The sequence below is a fragment of the Eriocheir sinensis genome, chromosome 1 (genome assembly GCF_024679095.1).
Source record: "Eriocheir sinensis breed Jianghai 21 chromosome 1, ASM2467909v1, whole genome shotgun sequence".
NCBI classification, from domain to species: domain Eukaryota; kingdom Metazoa; phylum Arthropoda; class Malacostraca; order Decapoda; family Varunidae; genus Eriocheir; species Eriocheir sinensis.
In genome coordinates, this window is record NC_066509.1 from 4,238,084 (window position 1) to 4,258,896 (window position 20,813).

Consider the following 20,813-nt stretch of genomic DNA (forward strand, 5'->3'; position numbering starts at 1 on the left):
CCTTGCACTATGTCATGAAGGATCCTTACATGGGGAGGTGTAGAATTGTATCAGTATTACATACAAGCAGTCCACTTTATATATTTATGTGATACTACAAATACACACATACACACATACACAAGACATGTATATTATTTATAACTTGAAAATACTTTGGTGCCAGCTTCATTACCATGCTATGAAGTATGAATATTGCACAGAGGGAGGGAAAAAACAGGAGGGGGAAAGGAGTCATTGAAGGATGTTGACAAGAAGGCCATGAGTGTTGCAATGATGGCAGGATGAAAGGACTGTTGAAGGATGTATGTTGCATGTTGATGTTGTATGATATGTTTGTTGAATATTGATGGACTGCACACGAGAGGAAAATTGAAAGGGTAAATGAGAATAAGCCAACAGTTGATTAATATTGCAATTCACGGCTTGATAGGTTAACTGACGAACAGGTAGCCTATACAAGTGTGATGTAATGGCTGTTTATTTGTTTTTATTATATCGTGGTCCTCAGTCTCAGTATTTTTATTATTTTATTACATCATTCCATATTCAGCTACTACATGGTCATTACAGTGGTTATTATAGTCAATGTAGGATAACATTAAACCCATCATCATTATCATATCCTCATATTTCCTCGATGATCCCAGCTGTAAGGACTGTCAGATGATAAAGGAAGCCATTAGTCGGAGCGGGGGAAGCTATAACAAAGGCAAATCGGGATGTAACAGCAGTAAAAAAGGGGCTTCGTCTCGGGCTGTCATATCTACTGAATCATATGGGACTCAGGAATGAATATATGTAAATGTTTGTGTGTAGGGGTGGGTTGGTTGATGTGTGGGTGTGGGGGGGGGTCGTTGTGTGTGGGTGTGTTTAGCTTGTTATGAATATATTAGCCACTCAAAAAGACTTCAACTACTACTACTACCACCACCACCACCACTAGTACCATTGTTAATCCTACTACTACTACTACTACTACTACTTTGCTAATGCTACTACTACTATTGCTAATGATACAAATAATAATGACATAACATAAAGGAAATAATCTTGGAATGTGGTATTTTATAAGATATTTTAAGTTTTTGATGTTCTTTTTAATCATTTTGACACAAAGTTTATTCAAAGAAGTATTCATTTATACTTTTTATTTATTTACTAAGCTTTCTGTGTCTATCTATGTATCTGTCTATCTATATCTTTGAAGACCTACATCCCTTTGTATATCTCTCTCTCTCTCTCTCTCTCTCTCTCTCTCTCTCTCTCTCTCTCTCTCTCTCTCTCTCTCTCTCTCTCTCTCAATTATTAGTTCTACTGGAGGGAGATTGGTGAAAGGGTGGAAGGGGAGTATATATGTGTAAGGGAGAGGAAAGGAAGGGTACTATACAGTGGAAGAGAGGGAGGAGGAGAGGGTAATGAGGGAGAGAAACAGATAAGGAGAAAGGAGAGGAGTAAGGAGGAGGATGAAAGGTTATTTAGTGGAGGAGGGAGGAGGACCAGAGGGGAGTGAGAGAAACGGAGGATAGAAGGGAGGTAAAGTGAGGAGGAGGAGAAAGGGTTATGCAGTGGAGGAGGGAGAGAGAGGGGAAGGGTATGGGTGGGAGAGAGGCAAAGAGCGTAAGGGAGAGCAAAAGGGTAGTGGAGGTGGAGGAAAGGGAGAGAAAGGGTAGGAGGAAAATGGGAGAGGAGGGAAGGATGGATAAAAGGGGAAGGAGGAAGGGTAAAGGGGAGGAGAGGAAGGGTAATGGTTGAGGTGGAGGGGAAGGGGAGGGGGAGGGAGGAAGGGGGAAGGCGGATCAATGGGATTTCCTGGCGCCAGAAAGTCGTGGGAGAGAGAGAGAGAGAGAGTAGGATGCCGACGATTCTCCTCCTCCTCCCTCTCGTCTCCTCCTCCTCCATCTTGTCCTCCTCCTCCTCCTCTCTCCTGCTTAATTTTCCTTTTATTAGGGTGCTATTTTCCTACTCTCTCTCTCTCTCTCTCTCTCTCTCTCTCTCTCTCTCTCTCTCTCTCTCTCTCTCTCTCTCTCTTATACCCGCGTGGCGCCAGAGAGAGAGAGAGAGAGAGAAAGAGGGAGAAGGGGAGAATCGACGTTTAGGAAAAATCACGAAGGTATAAATTTGAGAGAAAATATGAGATGAAAATTTAGGTCAAGGGTGCGAAGCGAAGGTCTCTCTCTCTCTCTCTCTCTCTCTCTCTCTCTCTCTCTCTCTCTCTCTCTCTCTCTCTCTCATGGGGACATATACACACACGATTACAGGAGTTCACGGGCCATAAACGTAAGCAATAAGTGAGTTCTTGCGTTCTGAGGTCATTGGGGGATTTATATGCATGTATGGGGGAAGAAAGGGGAAGGGGGGGAATAGGAAGAGAGGTTGGAAGGGGAGGATTTGAAGGGGTTGAAGGGGGGCGGGCAGGAGGGAAAGAGGAGGAAAAGGAAGGGGGTATGACAAGGAAAAGGGAGCTAGATTTGAGGTAAGAAGATTGGAGAATGGAAAAGGAGAGAGAGCTAGGTTGGAAGGGGAAAGAAGGGGAGGATTTGGAGGGGGGCGGGCAAGAGGGAAAGAGGAGGAAAAGGAAGGGGGTATGGCAAGAAAACATTGAGGTAAGAAGGTTGGGGAATGGAAAAGGAGAGAGAGAGGATGGAAGGCTTAGGGTGGTAGGAAGGACGGATAGGTTAGAGAAATGGGAGAGAGGCTGGGAGAGGGGAGAAAGAGAAGGGTATGAGGTTAAGGGGTTTGATAAGGGAAAGGGGCATGTAGGGGTGATATAATAAGGAGGGGAAGGGTGAGGGAAAGGGGGCATAGAATGGCTAGGGTGGTGGGGAGGAGGGATGCTGGGAAAGGGGGATGTTGAAAGGGGGCTGGAAGAGGGGAGAAGGAGAGGGATGAGAGGAAGGGGGAATGATAAAGGAAAGGGGATACGTAGTGGTGAAGTAAGAATTAAGGGTTGGGGAGGGCAAGGGAACGAGGGGATGGATATATAGGGTTAGTGGGTGATAGGGAAGAGCTACCGTAGAGAGAGAGCGATTTAGGGGGATAGGGGAGAGTCCAGGAAAATGGGCATAGGAAAGGGATGAAGGGGTGAGGTAAGAAAAACGGGGAAGGGCAAGGGAAAGAGGGGATGGATAGGGTTAGAGGGTACGTGACGGAGAAGAGAGAGATTTACATAGATTTGCATTGAAAATCAGACCACACAGACCCCATGGTCCAGACTAGGTGGTCTGTCCTTACACCTAAGTGAATCTACACTAATCAGATGGCTCCAAAACGTTGGATTTCTACTCTAGTTAATATTAAGTTGAAGGAAGTGACGGTCGAGCTTTGTTTAAAGGAGTCAGTCGTGTTACACTAGACCACTGAAGATGGGAGCTCATTCCATTCTCGCACTACAACATTAGTGAAGAAAAATTTGGTGCAGTCTGAATTTACTTGTCTACATTTGAGTTTTAAGCCATTGTTCCTCGTACGCAAAGTGTCATCGATCATAAACAATGTTGATCTGTCTACATTCGTGAAACCATTAAGTATTTTAAAACTTTCGATCAGTTTTCGTCGGAGGCGACGTTTCTCAAGAGAGAACATGTTAAGGGTGGAAAGCCTTTCTTCGTAAGATTTGTTGCGCAAGGAAGGGATCATTTTTGTTGCCCGACGCTGAACATCTTCTAATTTAGCAATGTCCTTTGCATGGTGAGGAGACCAAAACTGTACCGCATATTCCAAGTGGGGTCTGACTAAGCTATTGTAGAGTGGAAGTATTACATCTTTATTCTTGAATAAAAAGTTTCTTTTAATGAAGCCCAACATTTGCTGCATCGATGCATTGCTGTGAGAATTTGAGGTTAGACGCGATTTTGACCCCCAAGTCTTTAACGCATTGAACGCTTTTGTGTTTAAAGCCGCGCATTTCGTAGTCGAACTTCTTATTCCTTGTTCCAACTTGAAGGACCTGGCACTTATCTACGTTAAAGGGCATCTCCCATCTATCAGACGAAGCTGAAATTTTGTGCAAATCCTCTTGGAGGGTTTGCCTGTCTTCGTCAGTATGAACCGAGTTACCAATCTTTGTGTCTGCAAATTTACTAATGCGATTATTGAGTCCGACATCCACATCGTTGATGTAAATAATGAAGAGCACTGGGCCAAGAACCGAGCCCTGAGGGACGCCACTAGTGACCGGCGCCCACTCTGAGTTAAATCCATCAATCACCACTCTTTGTTGTCTATTGCTCTGAGAGAGAGAGAGAGAGAGAGAGAGAGAGAGAGAGAGAGAGAGAGAGAGAGAGAGAGAGAGAGAGAGAGTTAGGGGAATGGGGGAGAGTCCAGGAAAATGGGCATAGAAAAGGGATAAAGGGGTGAGGTAAGAAAAACGGGGAAGGGCAAGGGAACGAGGGGATGGATATGGTTAGAGGTTGCGTGACAGAAGAGAGGGCGAGTTAGGGAAATGGGGGAGAGTCCAGGAAAATGGGCACAGGAAAGGGATGCAGGGGTGAGGTAAGAAAAAACGGGGCAGGGAAGGGAAAGAGGGGATGGATAGGGTTAGACAGTGACAAAAGAGAGAGAGGGCGAGTTAGGGAAATGGGAGAGAGTCCAGGAAAATGGGCATAGGAAAGGGATGCAGGGGTGAGGTAAGAAAACGGGGAAGGGCAAGGGAAAGGGGATGGATATGGTTAGAGGGTGATAGGGAAGAGAGAGAGGGCGAGTTAGGGGAATAGGGGATTAAGTTACAAGGAAATGGGCAAAGGAAATGGTTAAAGAGAGTAATTCGTACCCCTTTCCCTCCCATCAAAGGCTCATAAGGTAAGGAATTAGCATATATAAAAATCAGTCAACTACACTATACAAATTTAGTCTTACGGAAAACCAAGTAGCTATATATTGCACAGACTTACGTGTCATTAGTGTTTCAAGTGTAAAATTGTAAAGAAAGTATTCCAATAAGTTTCCCGTACGGCATTATCTACTTTTGGTCTAGTTACTGATGCATATACTGAATAACCTTGTAATGGGGTGATGGAAAGGTTAACATTCAGCCTTATGGGATCCTGCTTATGGTTGTGACTCAGAATCGAGGTAAAGACTAAACTATTACCTAATATTTTTGGAGTAGTTATGGTTGTGACTCAGAATCAAGGTAGACTAAACTATTACTATTTTTGGAGTAATGCAGGGAAATTTATTTATTTTTAACATATAAAGTGACATAAATACAATCAATCAATCAATCAGTCAAGAGGAACAGACAGTAACTTCATCTTCCACCTTCCCTTTCCCTCTTTTCATTCCTTTTCTTTCCTCCCTTCCTTCCCTCCCTCCCTCCTTTTCCCCCTTCCTTCCTTTCCTTTCTTCCTTCCTTCCTTCTCGCAAAACAGACGATAAAAGAAAAAAAAAAGAAGCAATATGAGGAGCCGTTAGAGAGACACATCAAGCTTAGCAGACATTTGAAGAAGGTCGGGACAGGCTGGTCAGAGGAGGATGATAAGGTCAATTTACACGGTGTCAGGACTTTGTGGAGAGACAGGGAATACGGTAAGAAGTGCAGAATTAACTAGAGTTCCTAACAGTGCAGGGAGAAGAGGGTTAAATGCTTAAATAGACCAAGGAGGAGGGAAGCTGGAAAACATGAGGTGGGAATCAAGCGGGAGAATGAGTAAGCATATTGAACTTCGAGTGTTTTAGGTCTTTCTAGTGAGCTTAATTGAACTAGAGTGACGTAATTGAGAAGCAAAGTGTGCGATTAAGGACTAGAAGAGATGATCAAGAAGAGGCGGACCTAATAAGGATTCAAAACTATATAGGTCAGAAGAGGAAGAAGATGGGTGACCTCGTGGACGCCCCGTGATGGTAAGTATAATTTTTCTTTGTATCGACACATTTACATCTTATTCCTGTGTTTTTGACGGCGGTATTTTCATTTTGGCTGTTATTTAGCAGATCCAGGTTGTCTATTTCAGCGGCACAGGCAATTCTATGAGCATATGATTTTTTTTCTTTCCACGCGGTGACAGTTGATTTCAGGTATTATTCTATATTGTCACCACTTGTGAGCATTACCTGCAGCCTGCTGTCACACGGCGTGTCCGATTTCGGGGATACTGTATCGTAGCCTACGCATAGTAAACAGTCGTCAGTGTCAATAATATGCAGGCAGCAATATCAAATACCGTCAATTATAGTCGATTATGAGTTGCAAAATATAAGTAATGTCGTCGCAAATAGCTATTTTGTTAATTTACAAGATTGCTGAATTATGATTATCAAACAGCCTTGGCGCTGTCCACCACCGAGAAATTAGCAAGCTTTATATAAACAAAACAGCAATTTGCGACATTACTAATAATTTTAAACTCTTAATCGACTTCAATTGACGGTATTTGATATTTCTGCCTGCATATTATTGACACTGACGACTGTTTACGTTGGCTAGTATACAGACCACGAAATCGGACATGCCGTGCGACAGCAGGCTGCCAGCGCATGATAATGCTCACTTCAGACTTGGGTGAACCGACTATAGTGAGACGTGTGGCTGCACTTTATTCGTTTCAACAGCTACATTATTCATGCTCCCGTGGTACTTCTGGTATGCTTACTATTAGGATATCTCGAAAAATATCTTAATTCTCGAAAATTTTTGGACCCTCTTGGGGAAATACTGAATATTCATTGTAAAGCCCTGCGCTTAAGCCACAGGGTCTTTGGGGGGGTCTGCTCATATGCTTGTGTATATACCTAGCTTCACTTTTTCGCGTGTTAAGAACAGAGAAGTGAAGAAAGGAAACTAGGCTCATGGCGGTTGAACTCTGAACATGAAAACCTTCCAGAAGACTGCAAACAAACCAGGTGGCTCTTCTGCACAAAACACTACGGTAAGTTTATCACTGCTTGTCTTCAGCTGTCTTGTTGCAGTTCTCCTTTTTTTTTAGTTGATTAAATAGATGGTCATTGGGAACTCTATTTTAACATGCCACACGATGGAGATAAATTATTTAGCAGACCTGAGCGGTGTATTTCACACACACACACACACACACACACACACACACACGATTAATTTCTTGGTAAAATATGATGTTTTATTTTCACGTGGATATAGTTATTGTGACTATTAATATAACAAAAATCAGTCAGTCAGTCCATTTATTAAACTCCCCCAGGCTGCTACAGTAATAAAGAACCGGGCATTGCGAAATGAAAGTGTGTAGCCTAATAATTCAACTTCATGTCCAGGCACTCATCACAACACCCTCCTTGAAGTCACCCCGGGGAGAAGAATTGGGGAGAGAGCTGGAGCCAAAAGTTTGAAGCAAAGTAATCAAAGTAAGTACTATTATTTTCTGCTAATGATCGTGATGGTGGTAATGGTACTACTACTACTACTACTAAGTGGCAGGGAGGAGGGAGAGGTAGCTATGGGGTGTGGTAAATTTAGCAAGGGGTAGCAAGGGGGATAAAAAATGACAGGGAATAAATGAAGGTGAAGAAGTAGCAGAACGGGAGGCGGGGAGGATAAAAGGGAGTGTTTTAACATAGATGGAAATCGATGACGGTAAATGGAAGAACAGAAAGGAAAGAAATGATGGGAGGACATATATAGCGGAGCGGTGGTAGAGTATGGTGTAGGGAGGGAGGCAAAAGGAGGGTATTGGGTGGCAGAGGAAAGGGAGGGGGTGGTAAAGGGCGCAGGAAATGGCTGTGGTTGAGTAATGAGGGACATTTTTTCCGAGATTTTCAGTGTCGAGTGCGAACATTTTTGTGAGTAAGGCTTAGTGGAGGAGGACGACGAGAAGGAGGAGGAGGAGGAGGAGGAGGAGGAAGAAAATGAGGAGTTGTAGGAGGTAGCGAGAGAGGAGAGAAGCTAGCAAGAGAGTTTTCGTTTATTCTTTCTCGTACTCTTTTTTTCTTTATTCTATCTATTGTTACGGATAGGGCAAATTATGGACTCAAAATATTACCACTTGGATCTGCCGTAACGAAGTGTGCTATAGATAAAGGGCTAATAATAATATAAATAATAAAAATAAGGCCTTATAACTAACTAAATAACCGAACACCACGTAATGGGATATATATATATATATATATATATATATATATATATATATATATATATATATATATATATATATATATATATATATATATAAGAATAACAAAATAGTATCATAAAGAACACTATAGGCTAATCAGGAACCTTTTTTGAAGATAGGCTATTAGGTCAGTAGTAGGCTAGTACCAAACCCCGAGAAGCCTTGAGAATGCTAGGCTAGTAAGGCTACATAACAAAAACTAATATTAATTGTTTTAGGCTATTGTTTCTATACTATTACTAGCACTGGGAAGCCTAATGGAAGAATGTAAGATAACGAATAGTGTTGGAAAAGTGAAAGGATGTAGAAAGTGAAAAAAAAAAGGTGACGGGGTAGTCCCTCTTGCTAAGTTAGATTTTATTTTTCTTGTTATTTATTTTGCTCTTATGTTGGATTTCAATGTTGTTTTCTAAATAATGTGATGTGTTCAACGACGCTGGTGATGAAATGAAAAGAAAAATAATTTAGTATACATATGAGAGAGAGAGAGAGAGAGAGAGAGAGAGAGAGAGAGAGAGAGAGAGCGCATCTAAAGGAAAAACAAGTCAAAAGAAGAAGCATCGTTGAGATAAAAGCAAGAACGAATATCCGAAACTGAAATACGGATCAGATAACAGCGAGAAAATAAGAATATGAGATATGGAGTGGACGAGTGAGAGGAGAATACTAAGAAGCTAGGAGAGAAAAAAATGATAAACAGGAACAAAACTAGAGAGAGAGAGAGAGAGAGAGAGAGAGAGAGAGAGAGAGAGAGAGAGAGAGAGAGAATTACATAGATTTACATAGAAAATCAGACCACACAGACCCCATGGTCCAGACTAGGTGGTCTGTCCTTAAACCTAAGTGAATCTACACTAATCAGATGGCTCCAAAACGTTGCTTTACTACTCTAGTTAATATTAAGTTCAAGGAAGTGACGGTCGAGCTTTTTTTTTAAAGGAGTCAATCGTGTTACACTGGACCACTGACGGTGGGAGCTTATTCCATTCTCGCACTACAACGTTGGTGAAGAAAAATTTGGTGCAGTCTTAATTTACTTGTCTACATTTGAGTTTTATGCCATTGTTCCTCGTTCACAAAGTGTCATCGATCATAAACAATTTTGTTCTGTCTACATTCGTGAAACCATTAAGTATTTTAAAATATTCGATCAGTTTTCCTCGGAGGCGACGTTTCTCAAGAGAGAACATGTTAAGGGTGGAAAGCCTTTCTTCGTAGGATTTGTTGCGCAAGGAAGGGATCATTTTTGTTGCCCGACGCTGAACACCTAATTTAGCAATGTCCTTTGCATGGTGAGGAGACCAAAACTGTACCACATATTCCAAGTGGGGTCTGACTAAACTATTGTCGAGCGGAAGTATTACACCTTTATTTTTAAATAAAAAGTTTCTTTTAATGAAGCCCAACATTCTGTTCGCTTTATTTGCTGCATCGATGCATTGATGTGAGAATTTGAGGTTTGACGCGATTTTGACCACAAGGTCCTTAACGCATTGAACGCTTGTGAGTTTAACGCCGCGCATTTCGTAATCGAACTTCTTATTTCTTGTTCCAACTTGAAGGACCTGGCACTTGTCTACATTAAAGGGCATCTCCCATCTATCCGACCAAGCTGAAATTTTGTGCAAATCCTCTTGGAGTCTTTGCCTGTCTTCGTCAGTGAGAACAGAGTTACCGAGTTACTCAGAGTGGGCGCCGGTAAAGTAATTTATGATGTGGGACTTTATCAAACGCTTTCTGGAAATCAAGATAGACTACGTCCAATGATTTGGCCCAGCTCATAAACTGAGAAGAGGTCGTTATAAAAGGTCAATAGGTTTGATAGGCAGGATCTTTTGTTACGGAAGCCATGTTGTAAATCCCTAATTAATGAGTGGCGGTAAGTGAGAGAGAGAGAGAGAGAGAGAGAGAGAGAGAGAGAGAGAGAGAGAGAGAGAGAGAGAGAGAGAGAGAGATAACAAAAAAAAAGTAGATATACAAAGAGGAAGAAATATACCAAATGGACTTGCTTTCATTCCTCGTACTTCATCAGCTTCCCTCTCTTCCTCCCCTCCTTTCCTTCCCTCCCTGCCTTCCCTCCTTTCTTCCTTTGTGGAGCAGAATTCTGGTAGACGTAGATAAAGAAATACATGCATAGAATTACATATAAATTGACACACACACACACACACACACACACACTGGAGGGAACTACTTATGGTCTGCCTGAAACTTAAACTGTTACTACCACCACCATGTAACACTTACCACCACTTGTATTTCACCAGTTCATTACCTATCCACCCAACCATCACCACCACCACCTAACCACCACCCACCAAACTTCACTGCCACACCCACACCTAATGTAACCTAACCCAAACCTAACTTTAACCTTGCTGCCTACTCGATCGAATCTAATCCCCTTAACCGGTCTTGATCCTAGCCATTTATCCGGATTTCACCTTTGTAATCAAATGAACACCTGACGGCCGCTTAACTTGTAGGTACTTTCGTTCTTCTTCCTCTAATTTCTCCTTCCTTCTCCTTTTCCTTCTCCTCTTCCCGTTGTTCTAACACTGCTATTTATCTTTTTCCTTCTATTCTTCCTTCTTTTTATTTTCTTCTAATTTTTTTTTCTTATTCTTATTCACAATAGCTCGACCCAGATCTATAGATGAGAGAGAGAGAGAGAGAGAGAGAGAGAGAGAGAGAGAGAGAGAGAGAGAGAGAGAGAGGTATGCCTTCAAAATGTTAAAAGAGTAACCATAAATTTGAATTAGGAAGGAATTAAAACTTACGGTATGTAGGATCAAGACGCATTCGAAGTTTGTTTCCGTTCACGTGTGTGTGTGTGTGTGTGTGTGTGTGTGTGTGTGTGTGGAGAGAGAGAGAGAGAGAGAGAGAGAGAGAGAGAGAGTTTGAACATTTAGTATCTCAATAGCTATACTTTATACTTTATGCAACGTTACAGGATGGATAATATCAACGCTATTATTATTATTATTATTATTATTATTATTATTATTATTATTATTATTATTACTACTACTACTAGTACTACTTTGTTGCTATTATACATCGTCGTGTTAACCATCAGAGTGTTATGACATTGCAAGCGGGTGTGGTTTAGAACAGCTCAAGTCTAGCTTTGGGTTTATATTGTGTTAGAGAAGTTGTGTGTTGGTCTGATGTATCAAAGTGAAGTTGGGTTAGTTTGTCAAGTTAGGCAACAATATGCAAAGGAGGAGGAGGAGGAGGAGGAAAGGTTGTGTCAATTCATGTAGTTGTCCAGTGATATGCTTTGAGGAGGAGGAGGAAGGCGAAGAGGAGGAGGAGGAAGAGGAGGAGGAGGGAAAGCTGGGCCACAAGTTTGTGTGTGTGTGTGTGTGCATGTGTGTGTGTGTGTGTGTGTGTGTGTGTGTGTGTGTGTTTGCTTGCTTGCTTGTGTGTGTGTGTGTGTGTGTGTGAGAGAGAGAGAGAGAGAGAGAGAGAGAGAGAGAGAGAGAGAGAGAGTTTTATTTATAGATTACATAAATTTGCCACGGTCGTCAGCTTTATCAAACACACAATTTCAGCCTCGTCCCTCAAGGATAAACACACACACACACACACACACACACACACACACACACACACACACACACACACACACACACACACACACACGGCCACTGTTCTTTCTCCTCCTGCAGCAAAGATATACCAACAAACACGCGAACACACAAACAGGGAACAAAACATCGCTGGGGACTGTTATATTATCTTAACTCTTCCTTCCTCCCTCCTGTTCCTCCCTCCTTCCTGTTTCTCCCTCCCTCCCTTCTCTCCCTCCCTCTCGTTCCGTCTCTCCTTCAACTCATCGTCATCGTCGTAAGAAGCGTCGTTTGTGTGTTTGTCTTTGACCGAGAAGGTGTATTGTCCGCACGTCTTAGGCAAGCTACTGTACTACTATTGTTATAAGGAGCTGCAGAAAAGAGGTAGTGAGGGGGAAGGAGGAGGAGGAGGAGGAGGGGGAGGGGTAAAGATCAATTATGTGTAGGAAACAGGTATAAGCAGGTGGTAATGAATGTGTGTTATGCAGATGATGGGAGGGAAGGAACAAAGGAAGAATGGTAGAAAGGAAAGGAAAAGAAGGGAAGGAAGGGAGGAAAGGAAAGAAGGAATGAAGGAGGGAGGAAAGGGATGAAAGAAAAGGAATGAAAAGAATGAAAGGGAAGGTGGAAGATGAAGTTATTGGCTGTTCTCTTGATTGATTGATTGATTGGTTTGATTGGCAAAATTAAACCAATATCCAGAGGTCAGGTATATGAAAAATGCAGCTTGCTTACACCTGTCAGTCATTGTAAGTATAAAGAAGAGGAGGAGGAAGGGGAGATTTTTATTATTTCATTGGTTCATTTAAGCATCACCTTGAAGATAGCTAATTACTCAACCTCTCTCTCTCTCTCTCTCTCTCTCTCTCTCTCTCTCTCTCTCTCTCTCGCCGAGGGCAGACAAAGGAGTGGTTTTCTCTCCCTGTGAAGGCATTGTGGCCCACCTGAGGCGTTAATGAAGAAGCAGCTTCACTAATGCTCTGAGAGGAGGAGGAGGAGGAGGAGGTGTGGATGTAGGACAGGAAGATGGAGTTAGAAGAAACGGTGGAATGAAGGGAAGCAGATGAGGAGGAGGAGGAGGAGGAGGTTGTTGTGAGTGAGTAATGGACGATTTTCTCCTCTTCTCCTTGCTTGTATGTGTGTGTGTGTGTGTGTGTGTGTGTGTGTGTGTGTGTGTGTGTGTGTGTAGTCATTAGTCATTCAGTGAGCTTTCCATTTGGTCTTCCGTTTCTCCTTCACAACGATTCATCTGTGAAGAGAAGCTTATAGTGTGTGTGAGTGCGCAATTCCCCCGCTGTCTGATCACGTGCATGACTCGCTAGATGAACACGTAAGAGATAAACAAAGATGCGTTATTTTTTTATAAATATGTATAAGGTTATATTCTCTCTCTCTCTCTCTCTCTCTCTCTCTCTCTCTCTCTCTCTCTCTCTCTCTCTCTCTCTCTTCGTCAGGCTGTTACGGCCCTTCTGAGAGGATTGAGGGGGAGGCGGCGTGAGCATGTAGGCGGCGAGAGACTTAGTGAGGGAGAAGGGAGGAGAGCGAGAAGAAGGGAGAGGGAGGGCGGGAGTTTCAGGGCCACTCTAAAATTTCCTATTCTTTGCCTTTCTTGCCCCCTTTTCCAACTTACTTTAGCTTTCATGTATTACTCTCTCTCTCTCTCTCTCTCCTGCTAACTGTGGAAAGTTTTGAGTGTCGCTGAGGAAAACACGTCTCGTTGCTATGATTCAGACTCCAGGTTCGGGCTATTTCGTCGGCGCTGTTTCGTTGTTTTGTCTTCGTTTATTTCGGTTTACGGGATGTGTGTGTGTGTGTGTGTGTGTGTGTGTGTGTGTGTGTGTGTGTGTGTGTGTGAAAAGAGGCAGCTGAAAGGAAAAGAGAAAAGGCATCCAAAAACAAAACAAAACTGAACAGAAACCAAACTTAACAAAAATCCAACCTACCAAAAAAAAAAAAAAAAATCACTGGTCCCTCTCCTGTATAGTCTGTAGCAGAAGACTTCCAAAACAGAGAGGGGCCAGAATCCTTTGGAGAGGTGTTTCAGCATGTTATCCTCTGTTATGTAGTGTTATGCTATGTCAGGTTATGTTATGCTGTGTCTCGTTAGGTTACGTCTACATGTACACGGACTGGTAGGTGTTACGGTTGTCATGTAAAGACTCACCTGGTTGGCTCACCTGGTACGTGGTCATTACTGCAGGTAACACGAGGCTGGTATGATCAGGTGACCTGGCCATTACCTCTGCTCCCCTCCCCCCCTCCTCACTCCTCTCCCGTCCTCTCCCGTCCTCCCCTCTCCTCCTCCCTCTTCTCCCTCTACTACCCTTTTCCTCTCCTCCCTCTCTCCCTTTCCATCGACTAGACTTCGCATCATCGTCATCATCTTTCGTTCCACCACCATTATCACTTCCTCGTTCTCCTCCTCCCCCTTATGGTTTTACTTCCTCCTTATTGGACCTTCTTTCAAAATACAATACAAGGAAATGTCACTGACCCTTAAAATATTCCTCCTCCTCCCACTCCTCCTCCTCCTCCTTAACATTAAGTGGCTCAGAAGAGAGGAGGAGGAGGAGGAGGAGGTAATACTGAATCGAATGGTGTGGCGTGCAAGCTGCTTACTAGGTCGCTACTAATGGGGAAGGAGGAAAAAAAGTAAGAGAGGGAACGAAGGAAGGAAGGGCTCTTGAACTGAGGATGGTAATGGGGGAGGAGAGGAGGAAGGAAGAGGAGGATGGCGTAAGAAGAGACAAAGAGAGAGCTACTTGGAGTGGGAGGAGAGAGAGAAGGAGGGAGAAATGAAAAGGGATAAAGAGTGAAGGGAATAAGGATAGGAAGTGATGGCGGAAGGATGGGAGGAAGAAGAGGAGAAGGGCATAAAAGTGAGTAGAGTAGAACAAAAATGAGAAGGAAGAGGGGAAAACACAAAGTAAAGGGAAAGGAAAAGGATAAGAAAGAGCGAGAAGAGGATAAGGATGAGGGAAGGGACAGAGAGAGGATAAGGGGGGAAGGGGGGAGGGAGAGGAGGGGAAGAGGGGTAAGAGTGAGGGGAAAGAGTGTCTCCTCATCCCAGCTCAGTCCGTAACAGGCCTTTCCCCTCCCTTCCCCTCCTTCCCCTCCCCCTCCCTTCCCCTCCTTCCCCTTCCTCCCTCCCCTCTTCCCCTCTTTCTTCCCCTCAGATTAGGCGGCTAAGAAGGCAAGACAAGTTCAAACCCTCAGGCTGTCCGGATGCTCTTCTTCTTCTTCTTTTTCTTCTTTTTGTTCCTCTTCTTTTTCTTCTTTTTACGCATTCTTTTTTATTTTTCCTTATGTTTTCTTTCTTTTTCACTCTTATTCTTCCTCTAGTTCTTTTCTCGTTCTTCGTTATTATTTTATTTTTATTGTTTTTATTTGTCCTGCTCCTCTCACCCTCCTCATTGTCCTTCCGCTTCAAGTCTTGTCTCCTTTTCTTCGTTTTCTTCGCATTTTCATTTTACTTTTTACGTCTTTCTTTCTCCTTTTACAGTCCTCCTCCTCCTCCTCCTCCTCCTCCTTTTCCTCGCACTTTATCCTCTGTCGAAATTGTTTGTCGGCCTTCCTTCTTTTCTTCTTAGTTAATAATAATAATAATAATAATAATAATAATAATGATAATAATAATAATGAGGCCCCTTATTATTTTTTACTCAAGAAATAGTGAGGAGGGAACTTCCTTATCATCTATTGTTTTCTCATAATTTCAGAATATCCACATTGTCTCTACGGCCCCACGCCTACACCTCTTGCCCCGCCCCGCCCCGTCTCTCCCTGCCTCGCTCCGCCCCGTCCCCGTCCCAGCCCTTCACCCCGACGGTAAGTACACAACAAAAAAACGGTGGCAGAGTAAACAGTTCCCTAATCATGTAAACAGTAGCTAGATCTCTAATTTGAAACGGTTCAATCTATATTTGTTGAGAGAATGGGAGTAACACGATACTGCACAATTTAGTTTGAATGTATACGCAAGTGTGTGTGTATGGGGAGAGGGTACACGAAGGGAGTGCAGGTAGAGAAGAAAGAGAGATAAATTGAGGGGAAAGGTTTAGGGAGAAAAGGGGAAGAAAAAGGGGAAAGAAGAGAAGGGAAAAATCATTGGTGAAAGGGAAGGGAAGGAAAAAAATAGTGATAAATTAAGGAAGGAAAGGTAGGAGAAAGGGGGGAAAGAAAAGGGAGAAGAAGAAAGGAGAGAATAGAGATGAATTCCTGGTGGGGGGGGGGGAGGGGAAGAAGAAAGAAATGGAGGAAAGGGAGAAATCATTAATGGAAAGGAAGGGATGAAAGAGAAAAGAGAGGTGATTTTAGGGTTGAAAAGAGGGGATAAAAAGGGGGAAAATGGGAGAAGGAAGATGGATGAGAGAAGAGAAAGGAGAAACCATTGGAGAAAGGGAGAGAAAGAAAAGCAGATAGAGATAAGCTGAGGGTGTTGAAGGAAAAGGATGAGGGAGAGAAAGGTGAAAAGATAAGGGATCAAAGATGCTCCGTTAATTACAGGTAAAAAATGATCCTGCCACCTGGGCGTGAGAGAGAGAGAGAGAGAGAGAATGATAAACGAGGGCCGAAATAATTGTATTCTTTTAATTGTGTGTGTGTGTGTGTGTGTGTGTGTGTGTGTGTGTGTGTGTGTGTGTGTGTGTGTGTGTGTGTGAAGCCTTGGATCAGTGGCTAGAGGAAGAAGAGGAGGAGGAAGAGGGAGAGGAGGAGGAGGAGGAGGAGGAGGGATAGAGAGAAATGTTAAGGAGCTAAGAATGTTTTCAAGAAGGATTCTCTCTCTCTCTCTCTCTCTCTCTCTCTCTCTCTCTCTCTCTCTCTCTCTCTCTCTCTCAAGACGGTACAACGAAGAGACTGGCCTCCAAGTAACAAGATTAACTCTAAGACGATAAGAGGAGGAGGAAGAAGAAGAGGAAGAGGAGGAGGAGGTGGAGGAAGAGGAGGAGAGTTGGATATATTTCGTGAAGACTGATACAAAGAAAGATAAAAATGTAATCGCAATAGGAAAAAGAAAAGTTTAAGAAAGAAAACGGATGAGTGAGAAAGAAGAAACGAAGACAATTAAGGAAGAGAAGGAGGAGGAGGAAGAGGAGGAGGGAGCTACGTTGAAATAGAGAAATACAAAAGAAGACTAAAAAGGAGAAGCAAGTGACGAGAATAATAATAACTTTGACGGTAAAAAAGAAATAAAGGAAAGAAAAGAAAGCGAAAGAGAAGAATAGAAATTGCACTTCCTATTATTTTTTTCTTCGTCAGGTTTTTCTTTTATCTCTTGGCGTGGATGCATTTCGTTTGGGCGCTAAAGCCAATGTGCTATTATATCTATCTAACTCCATTATCCCAGTCCATTTAAGCGCTAACGTAACCACAAGGACATCTTATTAAATACAAAACATTTCGTCGCCCAAGTTCACATATTTGACAAGGCTTTCGTCGGAGTTTTGGGCATTTCCAGTAGTTTTATGACCCTGGTGGTAGTTTGACCCTTCTTCTGTACCGTGAGCCTAAAGAAACACTCATTAGAACCCGATTGACACCCTCTTTGACCTTTAGAATTTGGCTGTTTGATTGAGCTGCTTGTTCCTTAGCTTGGCACCAGTAAGAATCATTTGATCATTCTTTGTGGGATAATAAGAAAAAAAAAAGTGCATTGCGTTCAACTTTTACTTTTTTTTTTGTGGTGGGAGAATATAGCTGTTGTTTTCGCTTTTTTTATGGGTGTGTTTAATATTAAAAGGTAATTATACAAACACACACACACACACACACACACACACACACACACACACACACACACACACACACACACACACACACACACACACACACACACACACACACACACACACACACACACACACACAAACGAAGCGCAGTACCAGCGTTAGTGAGGATTATAAACAATGCCCAGCAGTGATAGTCAATCCCAACGGGTCGCGGTGCAGATTAACACCTCACCGCCACCCTCTCAGTGCTCCCTTTACACCACCCTCCCTTCCCCTTTGTCTCTGTTTTTAGCTCTCCTAAACCACCTCCAAACCTCCCCTCCCCCCCTCTCGTGTAGCCTATTTAGTATTATAGTTTATTGCATTTCTAATTTGTATATTTTCAGCCTAACGGCTGCCATACTTTAATAAACCTATTATTATTATTATTATTATTATTATTATTATTATTATTATTATTATTATTATTATGAAAACATACACACATACATACATACACCCGTACATACGCACACTGGACTTTATTCATTGAGGCGTATAACTTGTATAATGATCAGAGTGTGTGTGTGTGTGTGTGTGCGTGTGTGTGTGTGTGTGTGTGTGTGTGTGTGTGTGTGTGTGTGTGTGTGTGTGCTTCATCACTCTAATGTTTCGTCTCCATCATAAAATATCTAACTTTCTTTTTTGTATAATTTTTGTTTTTTGTTTTTTCCTTTTTTTGTTTTCCCTGTGATGTTTATTTCTTTTTTATATCCAGGTAGGCTTCACCCTTCTCTCTCTCTCTCTCTCTCTCTCTCTCTCTCTCTCTCTCTCTCTCTCTCTCTCTCTCTCTCTCTCTCTCTCTCTCTCTCTCTCTCTCTCTCTCTCTCTCTCTCACCACCACCACCACCACCACAACAATAAACGTGGGAGGATAAAGAGGAAAAAATAAATTAAGAGTGGTCAGTCTTTGTCCATGTTGTTGTCATTGTTTTCCTTTGTGGTGATGACAGTGACGGTGGGGCTGCTGCTGATAGTGGTGGTGATGATGATGGTGATGGTGGTGGTGGCACATTTTAAACAATAAATAATCAAGACAATATATAGACCTAAAACTATATATATGTAAAAAAAGTAAATAAATAATGAAATAGACAAATAAATGAGTAGATAAATATATAGATGGATAAAAGTATATAAAGATAGCGATAGACCGATAAAGTGATAGACAGAGAGGTAGAATAATAGATAGATAGATAAAACAACAGATAGGTAGACAGTTTGATAAATATGGACAGGTTAGATATATGTAGGTGGTAAGAACACACACACACACACACACACACACACACACACACACGGAGGTAGGTAGGTCTGCGTTAAAAGTTTAAGTGAGTAGTCAAACTTTACCTTTCCGGCCCTTCCCTCCTCCCCCTCCCTCTTATCGGGGAGTTAAATATATATACAGAATCCCACGTCCGTAGCTTTAATAGGGTGCTTGATTCTCTCCGTGGCGTGTAGCAACAGTCTTAACCAATCCTAGAAATCAGGAATATATTGGCTCTCAGTGTGTGTGTGTGTGTGTGTGTGTGTGTGTGTGTGTGATACAGGTCATTGTCCCCGAGGAAGTGCAGTGGTGTAGCATAACTGCCCTTACACATTGCCTTTAAAGGGCCAATGCCAGAGTCCAGCAGAGTCTTTATAAGCGCCGACAGCTAACTGTACTTTTCATTAGTGTCAACTTTTCTATTCTATTTTCTATACTTCCGGAGATGTTAAAGATACTAAATATACTAAGATACATACTAAGGAGATTTCCTAATAGTTTGCTCTTTTTTTTTTTTTAGCTTTTAAATGATCAATAAACACCAGGCAAAATTGTTCGTACATTCCTTAATATCTAGCTCATCTACTCACCACCCCGATACTACAAGACATTTCCTGTATAGTTTCCTTAATCTTGACTCTTTTTAGCTTCTATATAGACACCAATCACTATAGACAATGAGTTCGGTATTCTTCGGCATATGCTTTCGGAGCTTAAAGAGTCGCTGCGTCGAACTGTGGAGCTGACCCTTTAACTCAGACGAGACTCTTTCACAGCATCCTCCAGGGTAGGTATCATCATTAGGTTATTAGAAAAGGCTGCCCACCACCTTGACCTTCCTTTGCCCCGTTGTTCCTCCTTATTCAGTTCCTTCAGTGCATGTCCCGGGACGCCTCTCTGATCATAGCGCAGGTAGAGAGTATGGCCACAACTTTACCTGTATACGCCTTGTCCCTCCTTGCTTTGTCTCTCCCTACCTATGTTACCTGTGTTAATGCACTCGTGAGAATATTGGTAACCTTCATCAGTCCTCACCTTCCATGTCCTTTCTTCTCTGCTGTACTTTTTTCTGTTGTTCTTCCTTCTTCATCCTCTCCTGGCTACATTACCGTCGGATTTGAAGGAGAGTTGTGGTGGTGGTGGTGGTGGACTCATTTTTTTTTTTACTTGCTCATTATTGAAACGTTTGTAAATACGGTTCTACTTTTCCCTATTTTGTATTTTCTCTTCAACCCATTCATCCACCTTTTTCTTTCTCTTTTCTTTTATAGATTTTCGCTGGTTATTATTATTATTTTTCTTATATTTCCAAGATTACTGTTTTTTCTTTTTTTTTTCTTACCCATTTCTTTCATCATCAGTATTTGTGTCCGTATTCTCTCTCTCTCTCTCTCTCTCTCTCTCTCTCTCTCTCTCTCTCTCTCTCTCTCTCTCTCTCTCTCTCTCTCTCTCTCTCTCTCTCTCTCTCTCTCTCGCATAATCCATACCCATTAGCATAGTCTTTCCGGGTTCCATAAACAGCTGCCTAAGAGAGTACTAAAGTTGTTTGTTTGGGTGATTGTTTGTTTGTTTGTTTGGGTGGCTGTTTGTTTTGTTTTATTTGTTTGTTCATTTTAGGTTAATAGATTTGGTTAATTTTTTGTGTTGAGTTGATTGGTTTGATTTTTTTTTGTATGCTTGTTTGCTTGTGCGTGTGTATTTGTTTGGTTGCTTAATTATGTTACTGGTTTGTTTACATGCTTCTTTGTTTTTTTTCTCACATGCTGTCAATTTACTTACTCATTCACTCATTAATTTTTTATTCCTTCATTTACTCAGTCAATTATTCGTTCATTCATTCATTAATTCATTCTGTTCGGTAATTTTCTTCTTTTTATGTCTTTATTTTCTTTGCATACTTCATCCTTCTTTTGATTTACTTATCCACTTTCATTCATTCTTTCTATCTTTCTTCATTTCATGTATTCCCATTCCTTTCTTCTTTCCTACCTTTCATTCTTTATTCTTCCCTATCGTAGTCCTTATTCTCCCTTCCTTCCTTCCTTCCTCCTTTCCTCTCTGCTTTCCTCCTTTCTTCTTTCACCTTCATTCATAAGGGCAATGAAAGACAACG

The 20,813-nt window shown here is 42.1% G+C and overlaps 1 long non-coding RNA gene across 1 annotated transcript; it reads left to right on the forward strand.

Annotated features, from left to right (window-relative positions):
• Positions 1–6,717: 6,717 nt before the first annotated feature.
• LOC126983674 (uncharacterized) lies at positions 6,718–15,494 on the forward strand. Its single transcript, XR_007736127.1, has 3 exons — positions 6,718–6,869; positions 7,231–7,320; positions 15,385–15,494. It is a non-coding gene; the product is annotated as an uncharacterized LOC126983674 (long non-coding RNA).
• The last annotated feature ends 5,319 nt before the right edge of the window (positions 15,495–20,813 follow it).